A 15,683-nucleotide genomic window follows, 5' to 3' on the forward strand; every position below is an offset into this window, starting at 1 on the left:
CATCAAACATGCGTTCTATCTTTACATTTCCTTTTTACAAATGTCAGTATCAAAACAATTAAAATATCTTTCAAGATATTACAGGGGGACATGTCAAGAGGATCCCATTTTTCTTTACAGCAGTTCTGCGACCCAGTGCAAAGTACTACGTTTACTTAAATTCCTAACTACTTGAAATTGCCTAATATATCTTACCATATATGTCATCTTTATTCGTTCTTGATTCAACCATGGAATAAGCTTCCCATCTCCCCCCAAGAAATTTCTGAAAAAGAAATTTTACAGAGAACTGTAAAGATCTCTGTAGGAACTGTATAAAACCTCCATACTTCAATAAAGGAAAGCAATTCATCAAGATGATGGTTTCTGAAGTAGAAGAAAAAATTCTATGTTGCTATTTGACTTGACGGAGTATGTTGGCAGGACACAAGGAGCTAGCCTGAGCCTGGCCCTAGATAAAAAGTAGACGTGATGTAGAACAGCAGGCCACATCAGTGAAAAGTGTTTAGCAACATTATTTGTAGGCAGCTGATGAACTCGCCTGAACTTCCATAGTGTCTGAGATTTCTCTGACTTATGACTTTTTTTTAACACTCCCCCTTTCTTGAGGAAAAAGCTTACTGGCAAATCTGCAACCTTTAAAGAGGGGGAGGGAGAGCTCTTTAAGGTGCTCTCTCTCTCATGCGATCAAACTTAATTTCCGTCTCAATTTGCTGAGCCACTATCTCTGGTAATTGCAATTGGAGCGTCAAAACTGTTGGCATCTTGAAATAATGGAATACTACCCAATATCAATCTCATTTCACATTTCTGACAGAAAGCATGATTTCCCTTTGTATGTCCCATTTGCAGTAACAATAATAATTAATAATAATAACTAATAATTTTGACACACACAGTTGGCTGACCAACATTTCAGATCTACTCCTTTATACTTACATTGATATAAATGTTCTTTTGTATCTGAAAAAGTACTTAGGGCCTCCAACGCTTTCCTTTTGCTTCTGAAGCAAAAGACCAGGAAGGAGTTTGTTTCCTTAACCTGGATCAATATAGAAAATAATTGCTGAAAGCTTGCGAAATCATCTTACATTGAATGAAACCCAAATGAAATAATAAATTATTTCATTTTACTCATAACTGGTATTAAATAACACTTGCCTCTCGCAGCCGACGAATCGTACCATGACTCCAAATATCTCACATTTCTATTATGTATATTTAAAATTAAAGTATACTTTAATTCTTTTCACATATGACCTCAGACACCCATTTTGGAGATATTTCTGTATTGCCCACATGCCAAAAAATTTTGGCCTTTCCCATTTAAATCTCACTGTTTCAAAAAGGAAGGCTTCACATTTCAAATAAGCAGAAACTGTTAGGTCATATCAATCAATGTAACATTTGGAAAGAATATTCTTTAAAGTGGGTCTTATGACAGGTTTATCCAACAAGAAAACTCCAGAGAAAGGCTACAGCTATAAATTTAAAGCCATCTTTAAAAGCTCAGAGGAGACTCTTTCCCTTGGCTTCCCTCCCTTCCAGCCCCTGACTACCTTGGGGTCCATCTCTGGGCTTGATCAAGTTTATCAACATCTTGTACTAGAGGTCCAAAACTGAACATAGTATCACAAATCTGAGTTTAAAAGTGCCAAGTAAAGGGAAATGCACACATTCATGGTCTACTTCCTTCTAGCTACGTGACCTAGTCTATGTCTGCCTACCAGAGAACAGTATCTTCTTTCACTAAGCAGAACTCCTCATATTGTTTTAAAATATTGTCTTCAGAGCAATATATGTATTTCAAGTAGCCCAACATTGCTACCCCCTCCCAATTTCACCAAAGGGAATAAAAAATATAATAATTAGAAAATGTCATGCTTTCTTTAGATATGCTTTCACCCTTGTGCATAAAATACACCTCAATTTGGGGTGGGCCTGCCCGCACCGCAGGCTCTGCGCTCCTCCACTCATCAGCTCCTTAAAGCTGATTTTTTCCATTTAGTTATGTGTTTGTCTCTGGCTACAATAGATAGACTGTAACCTAAAGAAGCAGATGACCAATAAATTGAATTTTTAAAACAAGAATTTCAGATTTCTTTTCATCCACCTTTTGCATAAAATAATGCGAAAGTGACCATTAATTAAGAATACATTTTACTATTTACATTTGTATAGAAAGCAACCAGATATTCGTATTTGACAGCATTTTCTATTTTGACTGAGGAAATTTTGGTTTTTATAAATAAATATGTCTTAACACAGATAACCACATTGTCTATCATTGGGGAAAAAAAAAAGAAAGCTTGAATGACCTACGAGACCATTTTGTTCTACGAGATTCTTTTGTTAGAATTAAGACTGTTCCCTCCTGAAAGGAATCTGTTTCTACTACATCATGTTATTTCCTTTGTTACAATAACTGTCACAATATTCTCCTAAAACTGACTTTTGGAAGTTTTACAGACAACCATCCCCCAAGTCCCTACTGAGCTAAAATTGTTTGTGTGATTAAAACCAGCTAATCGGGTTGCTGCTATGACTTAGATGACCCTGCCCGCTCTTCTTTGAAACGTCATGGCTACTGTAGTGTGCTACACAGAAAGAGCTGAGAAAAATTCAGACCTTGCTGCACTCTTTGAATAGTCATATAGTAGTTTATACACCAGAGCTCAATCTGATAGACCTTTCAAGTGGAAAACACTCACCAGTGTTAAAAGAAGTTGTTTGAATCCCCACAGCAGAAGATATGGTAAGTACAGAACACCCCACCTACTTTCAATTTTAATGACTGCATAAATCTAACATGAATAGTTTTGGCACCAGTTTTGTTCCATCTCTGAGCACAAAACACTGCTAAACAGTGATTGCCAAGCAGTATTTTTCATTACCTCCAATAAACAAAATTATCCTTCTCCAAATGCCAAGCTTCAGAGACTTTCACGAGACTTGCATATATCCACAGTTTTCTGTTTCCTATTTGGCCAGCAAATCTCCACAGCCTAAGATCCACTACCTCTACTGAACACAGCTGGAACGCTATTTTCCCTTTTTCATATTGTGTTGGTTGAATCCCCAAACAACATAGAACCTCTAGGGAAGAAAGCGGCACAATATTTAGGCATATTGAGCCATGCCTGAAGAGCCACTGCACTCATTCAAGGTCTTCAGCCTCTCCTCTTACGCCGTATGCTGCAGACCCCGACTATCTTGGTAGCCCTTAGCTGGACTCGCTCCAGTTTGTCAATGCATGTCTTGTACCCTAAACCGCACACAAGCCTCTGGATATACTCTCCTGAGTGCCCAACAGAGGGGAAGGATTGCTTGCCTTAGTGACCTATGGGCTACGCTCTTGCTGACATAACCTGGCATATCGTTGGCATTAGTGATGTCTTCTGCGACTTGGTTTCGGGTCTGGCAAAATGCAATGCGGTAATATATTTCAAACTCTGTCCCTCAATGCAGGAAGGATTTTAGCACAAGCTCAGACTTTTGAGGGGAACCCTGCAGACCTCGGAACGCTTTAGTGTTCCCCAGGTCAGAGACTCCTGCATTAAGAAGTACAGCTGCAGTACACCTTTGATTTCGTTTGGGTTTTCCTCCCTTTATACACACCTGGTGCTTTCACTGCATGTGCCAAGATGCAACATGAAAATTATAGTGGAGACACTAGAACCAAACACTGAAGATTGGCATATCTTCTCATCTCTAAGTCTCATCTCTACTACAGACACAAGGACCTCAGGGAAAAGATCCTATTTCTCTGTGCTCAGTTCTCCATCTGTAGAATTAATATAACAGTACCTCCTTCTTTACTAATTTTTCTCATGTATTTCAATTATGAAATTCACTGTCTTGAAATTATTTCTGTTCTGTGACTTTACAAGGAATACTGGAATACAGGAATTAGAACAACAATTACTCAAGGCAAACAATGCAAAGAAGGAAATTAGACCCACACTGCCAGTGATTTTATTAAGTTTTAGCTCTAGATACTACGTTGTGCTGGCTACTGTTTTGATTAGGCAGCATGCTTATGTTCCTTTTGACGAATCTTTGCTGAAAGCAACGTATATGTTTTTCCCCCCTATATATCCACTGCTACATACACAATTTTGATGGAATATCCTTTCTCACACAGATTCACCTACAATTCTACACGGCAAATTTGTCCGTGTGCAAAATGAAACTGTGTTTAACTTTGAAGTCCCTTTTGCACTATAAGTTTTTACTCTTAACTTAAAGGAATAAGACACAATTCAGAAAGCAAATCTCACTGCACATCACCTCCTGTCCTCCTTCAACACAGCTAGATACTTGGAATACACTTTTTGTAATAATTGTTTTTATGCATATTTTATATACGTGTTATATATTTGGCAAGTATATCTTTTGCGGGGACACAATTTTAATTTTGATGACTAATCTTGCAAAGAATCTTGAAAAATGTCTTCCTAAAAATATCCACCTTTTTAATTGGAGATAGGGAGGACTCTACCAAAAATGTATGAAAATCAAATGTCCAAACCAGATGTTCAACAAAAACATTGGATAAAAACTTTGGTCACATTTCACCGCAGTCATCCCAAACCATAGCCTTGTAAATACACCCCGGCGTAAGACCGGCCTACCTGCTGTGTCATTTGTGCTGCGTTGTGTTGGACCAAAGTTGAGAGTATTTGGAGTTTGACAGCCCCAGTGTAAACTTCTGTGTGATTTGGACAGTTCACCTGGTCTTTGCCTTTCTCAGTTTCCTCACCTAAAAAAGAAATATGAAAAGACTTCCTCAGCAAAAGTAGTTAAATAGTACAGTTCAGCAAGATGATACAAAAGCAACAGATGCACAAACACAGAATATTAATGTGTTGATGATCCTATTCATTTAGGGGAAATAATAACAGAAGATTTTATCTAACAATCTACACAGCTAGCTTTCAAAACAGTTGATATGGACAGAAATTCAATAGTTATCTCAGCAGTTATGATACGACACAGAACAAGATCTGTATCTCAAAGTGAAAATGGTAACTTGCTCCTTTTTTTTTCTGTACCTAAAAAATTTTGCCCCTGCTACGTAATTATTCTTGGGAGCATGAGAAATTCATCAATAATATTGTTTTGCAGCTTCAAACTCATTCAAAGCCATGGCTTTGAGGGGAGAAACCAATCCTACAGAATTAGGGGAAAATATTCTAGTGAGCTTCTGGAGTAAAAGCTTAATGTCCAGTGGTGTGCCAAGTGCATCTGCTGCTGCTGGAGTCTCCCAACTTGATTGATTGAGCACAACACCGTATGCTAGAAATACAATTTTAGTATGCCTATATAAAATAAAATTTATTTTAATTATACATACAAGCATGCAACTATGAAAAAATAATATATAAACCTAACTTTATGACTGAGTGATAACAAACATGAAAATATGTTTCAAAGAGCTCTATGTACTACTGGTCAAAAGGATTATCTGCCTGCTTACTAGGTGCCGAATAGAGAAGTCAATGGACTTATTGCTAATACACCTAATGAGACAATTATGCCTTCACAGGGTCTTTGTCTTTAGTCTCATTGAATGAATGGTGGGGACACGTTTTGTACTGTAACAGAGTGAAATGTTCTCTTCTACTTTCCCTTCTTTCTCGCATGACAGCACCATCTGTTTATAAATACATCACTGGAATGACAGTGCTCTGATGATGTACTAATATAATACATCATCAAAGTGCCATCAGTGATGATCTAATGATGTATTAGAAAGCTGTTTATCAAAACCCTGTTGCTTTGATGATGTATAGGTGCAATACATCACTGGAATGTCTTGCACCGGTGGCACTGTACTGATATAGACCTTGTGGGGAAAAATGGGTCCTGTTAGGACTCAGCAAGAGAATGAAATGCAAACAGATAAAAAAAGGACAATGAAGGAAATAAATAGCCAAATGTGTAAAAGAATTATAATAAGAGGAAGCTTCAAAGGTGAGGAGAAAGGGACACAGGTTTCAGAAAACTGAGTTCCTAATGAAATTGGATTCATCAGCTGGAGAGACAGAAATTTGATCACATTATAAGTGGAAGAGAATGAAAGAGTACCAAAAATACCCAGTTTGTGTATAACAACTTTTTCACAGACCTAAATTCCTCATTCTCTTCCACCCTTTCCTCTAATTCACTTCTGCAAAGCAAGTTCAGAAAACAAACGAGTGGTTTTAGGCTATGAAGTAGAATAACAGTAATACACAAAGAAAGCTCCACATGCCTCACAAAGCTAGTTTTAGGACATTTCATTTAAAAGATTGTGCATAGTAGTTTGTTTTGTGTTTCCTTTCTCCCCCAACTGGTTCTGCTCTTCTAACTGCTGTGCATTTCTTTGTTCACGTGACCCAGGGGTATTACCCCAGAACTTTGCATTCAGCAAAGCCAAGCTGAGATCACGAACTGTACTGGGGCTCTTTGGGATGGAGCTGGTTTTCTTCGTAGTGCTGCATCTTGCATTTGTGACCAAAATAGCATTGAGAACACACCAATCAATAAATCAGAGGAAGCTGAAGATGGTGCCGTAAACTGCTGATCAAAACTAACCGCCCTTCCCTCCAGTTTTCCTGCTGAGCATGACATTAAATGGTATGGAATCTCTCTTTGCTCAGTTCAAGTTAGCTGTCCTAGTTGCGTCCTCTGACAACTTCTTGTCCACACCTACCCTACCTGCTGGAGGGTGACAGAGTGAGAAACAGAGAAGGCCTTGACGCTGTGTAACTGTTCTTCAGCAACAGATACAATGCTGGTGTGTTATCAACATTGTTTTGGTCGCAAATCAGAAACACAGCACCATACGGGCTGCTGTGAAGAAAAAAAGCTCCATCCCGTGAGACCCTGTATATATATTTCTATGAAAGCAGCCAGCGTACATGAGGTGCTGCAGCATCAAACACTGTATTAACACTGCATGGAGAAATCAGAGTCAATACAATAATCTTCCTTAAAGGCTATAGATTAGCCCAACTTTTTTTGCTGGGTGATCTCTGAAGCAAACTGATCTTCAAGATTTCTAAAGCACATTGCTCTTCTTTATGTTTCAATGGAAATCCCTGGAAAGAGTTTGTGAATATGGCAGTCTATCTGCAAAACAGGGGTGGCACAAGCAATGGCAGAACTGGGTTTCCTTACTTTCACCACTCTGCCTCAACCCGGGCCTTAAGGGATTTTTCAAAGGAAAATAAGGAAAAAAAACTTTCATAATAATTTGGATCTTGGACACTATGGTAAGCAGAATTCAAATTATAAGGTAAATTTGTCATTACAAATATGAATGTAACTGAGTAAACATATATATATAATATAATTTATATATTATTATATTATATATATTATTATATTAAAATATAATATAAATAATACTTTTAAATAATACTTTTCACTAAAAAAAAAAAATTACATCTCCAGAAGACTAGAGATAAGCCCATGACAAAGACATTGACTAGGGTTCACACAATCTACAGCTCCCAGCTCTGTCACAAATTCCTGATGTGACCTTATGTTTAAGTTACTTGATGTCTGCACGCTTTCCTCACCCTTTTCCTCCCATTCCTCTATGTCCATTTTGCCTTCAAGACAGGGACTATGCTAGTGTGAGTTTACGTGGCTTTTCACACAGCAAGGCCTTAATTTCCGCAATATTTTAATGCCAGATATAAATGGATTATTGTAGAATAAGGCATCACAGAATATCTGATTTAGGATTTTATCAATCAATGCAAATCAATTTTGCCCCCCGCCCCCCCCCCCTTTTTTTTTTTCTTTTTCCCTTAAATGAATGAATGGATTCTGCTTGATTTTTGAACAGGCTTCCTTAAAAACACAACCCAAATCAGAAAGAGCTTTTTAATGCTGTCTGAGAAAAAAAAAAAGAAGACTGAAGCATTAAGAATCTTACAGCTGTTCCAGCTGAGAAGTTCCCACACCTTTGCACTTAAACAACGTAAGATTCCTTGGGCTTGGTTGTTGGGTTTGTTTGGGTTTTTTTATAAAGGGCATTTTTCTTGCAGATAGGCAGAAGGCAGCTTAGTTTGTTTTGCTGGCACAAAGCAGGTCTCATAAATTTTCAACAGCCATCATGGTAACAAGCTCATTTTATTTCTTTTGACCTCATTGTTATTCATTTCAGAGGCTCTTTACAGACTCACAGAGCATTTTTCAAACAGTGGGGGGAAAAAAAGGCTGTAAGTGACCTCCAATGGAAAAATGACCAAGAAATGGTAAGTCAGCAGCCCCTTTGGCAAATCCAGGCCACGTCACATCAATCGACAAGGCTCGGTGGTACAGGAGACAGGCATGCCACTTCCACAAAAGAACCACGGGCCATTTCTGTACTGGGGTGCTACAAAGCTTAAGACCGATTGTATGTAACAAATCTCAGTGTGCTGTATTTTCAGTATGTTCCTAGGAAAATAACACATATGTTAAAAATTAAGAAGCCAGTCTAAATTTTGAAAGTGATTAACCAACTACCTTAGTGTCTCTGTTTTTTTAAGATTCCTGATCCAGGGGTTACCAGACTTATAAGCCCTTGAGGAACATGCTAAAAGTCCACAACTGTCAGAAATCAGTTTGGTAAGTATACCAACTCAGAACCACCAACATTTTTTCATATTGAACAAAAACAAAGATTTGCAACACCTCTTGTCATTTTCTGTTCATGAACTGTCTTGCAAAAGAGCCTTTCCTGACTTTGTCACTCAAAATTACCTGATCTTTCTTTCAGCAAATTATTCTCTCTCCATAGGCTGCTTAGTTACAAAGTGCAAGTAAATTACACAGTCCTTTCTGCAACTTATTTGGATAGAATATAGCATTTAGCATGCGCAGATCAGAAGTTCTTTACGTGACAGCAAAGTACATAGATCATGCAATCAGGAAAAGAGAGAACAAAAGTGTCACGTCTTATGTATCCAATACACATTTTACAACTGAGTACACGATGCTAACTTACTCGCAGGTCATTCTGTATCAGTAAAGATTTATTGTTTCAGGCTCAAGTTTCCCACAGTTACTGCTTTTAGGCAGAGAGCCCGATTTTCAGAGGCAAAGTCAGTTCCCTTCCACAGCTTGGGACCTGGTGATTTGGACATCAAAACCAGAATGCTGAATATAAAAACTTAGGCCTTCCTGCCCAGAGAAAGTGAACGCAAAGAGATCTTCAGCTTTGGAAAGCTGAAATGCAAGTACACACTCACATGTAGAAATTCAGTCATCAAAATCCTTACCACATGTTTAATCAAGTCTACAATAGCTACATGTATCAGTGACAGAATAACCCCCAGTGCTCAAGAGACTACGGAGAGGTAATATCTTCTATTTATCCAGCTGATCTAATGGAAAAAAAAGAAAAAAATTTGAAGTTCAGAGTCTCCCCATTAAGATTGAAGTTTATCAAGTAGTTGCTATTTCAAATATAAATTCTACCATTGTGCAGGCTGTAGTTTCATACTGACTAACCCAGCTGCAATACTTGAAGTTATTTGGAGAGGCCAGTACTACTGGGGTTTGATGGCAAGGGACAGGTTTTGGATTTCATGCTTTATGCCCATCAAAAATTTTCCACAGACAGACAGCAACATTTGCTTCTGTTTCCCTTACAGGTGACAGTTGCAGACTTTGGGCCATCACAATTCATATGAATAGCCTCACTTCTGTGGCTGCTGACCCTAAAGAAGTCTTTAAATGTCATGGAGGCTAGAATTGTAGAGAGCTGTCATGACTTTTTTCTAACAGCAGAAAAAGAATAATTACCTGAATGGAATGATTTGTGTGTGATTTTTTGGAGGCCACTGAGCAGCTCTGAGCTAAACTGGAAGACAGAGAACTAAGCCAGGTGCAGTAACAGTCACGTTAGGAATCATAGGTTTCTCACAACAATCTTCACCTAGGGCCACTACCAAGATGAAGAAAATGACCACTTTTCACAGAGAAAGTGGGTGTTTCTTGGTTTAACTTCTTGGTTCTTTGACAGTATGTTTAAGAGATGTCTTGAAGATACAGATTCCAGCAAGACAAACAGATTTGAAAGTTGAAGAGGAACTTCTAAAGAGTCATGGCAACTTCCTTGGAGAAAATATCAGTTGCTCAAAGAAACAGCACACTGCTTTTTCCTGTCAGCGTCACCTACTATAACAAGATACATTACATTATCTTTCAAGTGCTGAGACTAGAGTATTATCACAACAGTAAGTATTTGAAGACATAGGTAGATAGCCAGTTATTGAGCCTAAGCCTTAAGACTTTTCTCTACCATGCTATGTCTAACCAGAAATTCTGACCATTGGAAGCCTAAAGGTTTCAATATGTTGACTATGATCAGAATTGCGTGAAGTTTTGGTTTTAGTGTTTCCTCTGTGACTCACAACATTAGCAAGGCTTCAGATGCTTCTTGAAATCAGACTCATGCCACTATGCCCTTAAAACCATGAAGAATTCAATATTATAGCAATCAGTTTACAGGGAGGTCCTAAGACTGGGCTGTTATGAAGGGGCAGTAGGAGAACCAGCCCTGGCAGGAAGATGACCAGCCACGGCACTCCTGAAACCAAGAGCCAAGCTAACAGTGCTGCACAACATGGGAAACTAGGAGTGTCAATTGAGATTTTTGCAAGTGACTGTCTAATTACACTTAAAGGTCTGCCTAATATTGTGAACTTCAAACTGTGATTGTTCTAAAGCTGCCAGCATCCTTAGAAAAGTTGGAACCATTATATGTCAAATAGAAGAGACAACCAATGCTCCAGCGGTTTGGGCTACCTGACCATTAAACTAAACCATGCCTAGTTAGAGTGCCTGACTTTTTCTTGGTGATTTCCAACAGACCAGAATTTAAAGGAATGAGGTTTTAGTTAAATAAAATGAGGCAACACTTGTAGAACATTTTTGCAAGCTTTTTTTTTTTCCCCCGAAAAATCCAGAGGCATACGGCAACTTCACATACAACCAAATCAATGATTTACCACCTCATTTCATTTTTAATTTAATGGTTCTGTTCATTCATAAAATAGAAATACTACAAGGTGAAACATGGACTGAAATTTAAACACCTCATTAGAGATACATATTATTTTGTCTACTAAATATATTGCTTTGTCAATGAAACATGGTGGTTTATGCAAGATCTCTACCAGGCTATTGCTTTACAGATATTTGTTCGGGTTGGATTTTACTGTGCAGTTCCCTGATCTACATGTATATAATTCGGTTTACGTGTAGCACACTCGATGATATTATAATGATCTGTAAGATGTTTGTATTGATTTCACTTTACAAAAAAGTCAAAATGAAATTAATCATAACAAAGAGAGACCAAATGCAATCTTTAGAGTTTTTTCCATAGAAAAACTTATTGAAAAGAGATATGATCCAGAAAAACACTTAAGTTTTCACATTTCAGTTTTGCTTGAAAAAATTTGATTGCAGAAAATATTTGATCAATACTTGTCACTTCTGATTTGTCATTTCTCAATAGTTGCAGATAGAATTCATTATAACATGGAACTGAAAACTACCAAGATAATTAAGGGGATGCATCTAATCCACAGATGTACTATAAAGAAAATGAATTCTTGGGTTTCTAACCCTTTGAAGATAGAAATTACATTATTAAAGCAAATCCGAATCCAATGAATGCATAAAAACAGGTTGACTTCTATCAAATTAGTCATCTTACATTCAAACTACTTTTTCTTCAAAATTTCTCAGCAATTTTCCATTTAACCCAAACGTTTGGCTGAATTTGAAAGATCATGCCAACCTGGAATTTTACATACAGGGAAAAAATGTGATGAAATGTGTCATTAAGGCTCCATTAAATAATAAACAAGCTTTATAATAACTGCTAAATAATCATCCGTTTCACATAGCGCTGTGCACTGGCAAAATGATTACAGCGGTGGGGCAGAGGCAAGCACAGCAAATAGAGCAAAAAGTCAGAAAGGATTAGATCATTGCACCTCAGCAAAACCTCTTCTTACAGAAAAACGGTAAAAACCAACACCAACCATGCAGGTGTTGCCCTTCTGTTTAACAAAGCAAAGTTCAGGAATTCACTGAGGCTTCATTGTAGCTCTGCCAAATTACCCTCATTGTCTGCCTGGGCAATTTTTTTCTTGGATAACGTAATCTATTGTTATACCGTTTATTGTTCTGTTAAACTACATTTGCAAAGGGTGCAGAGGAACAAACTCGCCGCCACCTTAGCACATATGGTGGGAGAGAGTACAACGCAAACAAGGTAAGGTGAAGGGCTTTTACTACCAAGAGATGACGGATTAAATTTTAATGAGAATAATATTGGTGGATGTCCCACCACTCCCTACCCCCAACAAAAACAAAATCCATGACAAAAAAAAAATTTTAAAAAAGGAAGAGAAAACAGAACAAGGGTATTTTTCCAGGTTTTACATTGTTATAATGCAAGTCCAAAATGAAGGTAAATCAACTGAAATAGCTGGCTGTAAATTCACAAAAGTTTAAAGTCATGCCAGAGAATAAACCAGAGGACTTTTTTGCATTCATGCCCTTCTCCCCTAAATTCCTATGCTCTCAGACTGCTCTCACAGTACTCTCCAAGACTGTCTCTCCAGGGGCAGTTGTATCTCAGACCAGACAGTACTGTCTCTCCTATACCAAGTTTATAAATGAGAGTCAGCATCAGGGACAGGAGCCCCATTCCCTTGTCACTGCTCTTTCCCCGTCCTCCGTCTCTCTGCTTGCCCTGTCCTAATGGAAAAGGCTTCAAGAATAGCAAGAGCTCGAACCCACAACATCAGCAAAATGAGACAGTTAATATATATTATAATGCCACCTAGAACACAGCCCCACCATCTCCATAAAAATACATATAACTGAACAAGAAATAGGTAATATTTTCAAAATTAATGTGTGGACTGTATTTCCAAAGCTCAATTTCCCCTTCTTTTTCTTCAATGGAGATTTGCCAAGCTTTTCATCTGCTTTCTCTAGGTCGCCAGGAAACTGAAATATCAACAGTTGAAACCCCAAAATATGTTTAGCTAGTTAGGACTGTGCAATAGCAAGGTCTTATTCAATTTGTTTTGCTAGGAGCATTTATTCTACTGAAAAATAATATGACAAGACTATATTTGCAACTATAATAAAAGCAATAATAATGCTGAGAAGTTCCTCCTGTTTCACTTTTCATAAATTGGAATCTGTGTTAGCCTATCAGAATAAGATTACATTCTATTTTGACACTTTTTTGTAAAAGCAATACAATTAACTGCTAAATCAATAAATGAGACATGATCAATTTCTTTTCTTTTTAATAAATGAAACAATGAAAACCGATATTACTGGCATACACTATGGAACAACACTTTTTGGTACACAAAAATCAACATAAATCTAAAGCTTCCAATTGCCCTACAAATTAATCCGTATATTTAGGTAGAATGAGTAACTTTCACTGAAAATATACTTAACAGAAACCAATACAGCTCTCTGACATAATGGTATATTACACCTGTAAATCGACGTACCTTCTATACTGTATAATTTAATAACATCAAACAATGAGAGTTTTATGCAAACTCACATTTTACCCTTAATATGATCTATTACAAACAAACATTGATCCATCCAGAACAACACTGGGTACTAACATGGATAACGCTAAACACATGTTTAAAAATCTGCTTTACAGAAAAAGAAATTTGGCCCCGCACACAGTAGGTACATGATTCCTATTCCACCTTGGTATCTGACTGCAGTCCTAACTCATTATTTTGGGATTCAGATGTCCTTTGTGTTAGCCATCTACCGAACTTCTTTGCTAGTTGACTTTCCACGCTTCTGGAAAAGTTACAGCTAGAAAAATGCTGTAGCCTAAGTCACCACACAAAGCAAAACCAAGGCAAAATAATGCTTATTTCTCAGATAAAAAAAAATAAGCCTGGAACAGCCTCAGAGTTCTGATGCATCAATACACTGAGTAGTATAACAGTAAAATAGATACCAGAACTTTAGAAGTGTGATAAACAAACTCTCCTCTCAGTGGTTAACATCCCATTCGTTAGCATGGAATGTCTTTTTTATTCCTGCTTCATCTCCACCCACTTTGACCTGTAACTTTGAAAGTACACAGTAAACTAATTAAAAGTGAAGCCACAGTGGGCATGCTTGGCAATCTATGCCAAGTTTCTCCCAGAAAAACTAAATTTAACAATTAATTTCAACTACTGCAGGTGATAGTGGGATCTAAACTCAGTTAGACGCACCTGATGATACTTCTGTATGATTTGCCACTAAATTTTGATATAAGACATATTTATAGGTAGGAGTAGATTAGCATCCTTTCTGGGGGCCTAGTTTTACAAGCCTAGAAGGGCTACTGCATCTCTGTTTCAGTTCAGCTCCCCATACCATGAGAGGCTTTCAGAGAAAGGTCTTTTTGTCTCTTACCAAACAAAAAGCTGCTCTAATGACAGTTCAATGAGTTATCATGCTCTTAGTTCAAGAGTCCTCTGCGATACATTTCAGCTGAGATGTCAAGTGACTCAGAATGTCCACCAGACTGAAATTCAAAGAGTGACTTTTATATGCACAGAAAAAACAATGCTGAAATATTTTGCATAGGTTTTTTCTGCCAAAATGCCTTTATATTAACAACATATCTCAATATTTCTTCACATAGTCTGTATTTTCCCTTATTAAAATTAGCAAAGTATTAGCAAAATGCTTACAGTACTTATTTGCTGGAAAATATATTTTGATTCATTAATAGAATCACCAAAAACATACTCAGTTAACAGTCAAAGTACCTTCCAAGGAGAGTAACTGTTAGTATCAAATTCTCAAATGAGCAAATCGGGGGGGGCATGGGGAATGGAATTAACCTTCCCAAGATCTCAATGAGCCCATATTGCTTTTGTGCTTTCACCAAACCAGCCACTAAATCAGTTTTCATGAGCTTCAGGGCAACAATACCAAAAATATAAAAAGTGCCTATGTTTAAAGACCCACCAAACAAAACTAGCTTGAAATTTCAAGCACTTCGTGTCACCGTTATTTCAGACAAGCTGCAGAGCGCTGGGGAGGCTTGGCTGAGTAAAACGCATAGGTAGAATGGCACAGGGCATAGCAGGCTCAGGAGCCTTTTACCCAGGTGCATGGTTTTGGCCAAAAGGAATGTGCTCCAGTCTTACCTAGAGCATCCTACCACCATCTGCACAGTCCCATCAGCAGCTGGAGCTAACAAACAGTTTTGTCGGTTCTGTCTGGAGCTGAATGCATCCAGAGGGACAAAACAGGCAGCGCTGTGCCCACCAGTTTCAGTTTCCCAGCTGAGGGGACCAAGCGGTCGTTTTTACACCCAAATCTAAGGGGAGAGGAGTTTCACAGCAGTTTGGAGCAAACCTCAGATGTGCGCTTCTACATCTGTAGTGAGATGCCGTTAGTCACCAAGGGCAAGGAGCCATTTGATGCCTTCCCTTTCACGCCTCTTGTTTAGGTATGTGCAAATGCTTATCAGAGACAGAGAAATGTGGAGAGATACTTAAGTGACATACCCCCTACCCCCAAGCTTTCAATTAACATGGGACCTCTTCCTCCTGTAAGTCTGTGATTATCCCTAATGTTTTCTAAACCAATGCTTGGACTTCATCTTTTCATACTCGACTCCAGGT

General features: G+C 38.0%; 1 long non-coding RNA gene across 2 annotated transcripts in view; it reads right to left on the bottom strand.

Moving 5' to 3' along the window:
• Positions 1-15,683, bottom strand: part of LOC141747582 (uncharacterized) — a 151,189-nt gene that overhangs the window by 115,570 nt on the left and 19,936 nt on the right. For both annotated transcript variants that reach the window (XR_012588760.1, XR_012588761.1), the window contains exon 2: positions 4,635-4,762. This is a non-coding gene — a long non-coding RNA (uncharacterized LOC141747582). The remainder of the gene's footprint in view (positions 1-4,634; positions 4,763-15,683) is intronic.

Source organism: Larus michahellis, chromosome 8 (assembly GCF_964199755.1).
Source record: "Larus michahellis chromosome 8, bLarMic1.1, whole genome shotgun sequence".
Classification (NCBI taxonomy): domain Eukaryota; kingdom Metazoa; phylum Chordata; class Aves; order Charadriiformes; family Laridae; genus Larus; species Larus michahellis.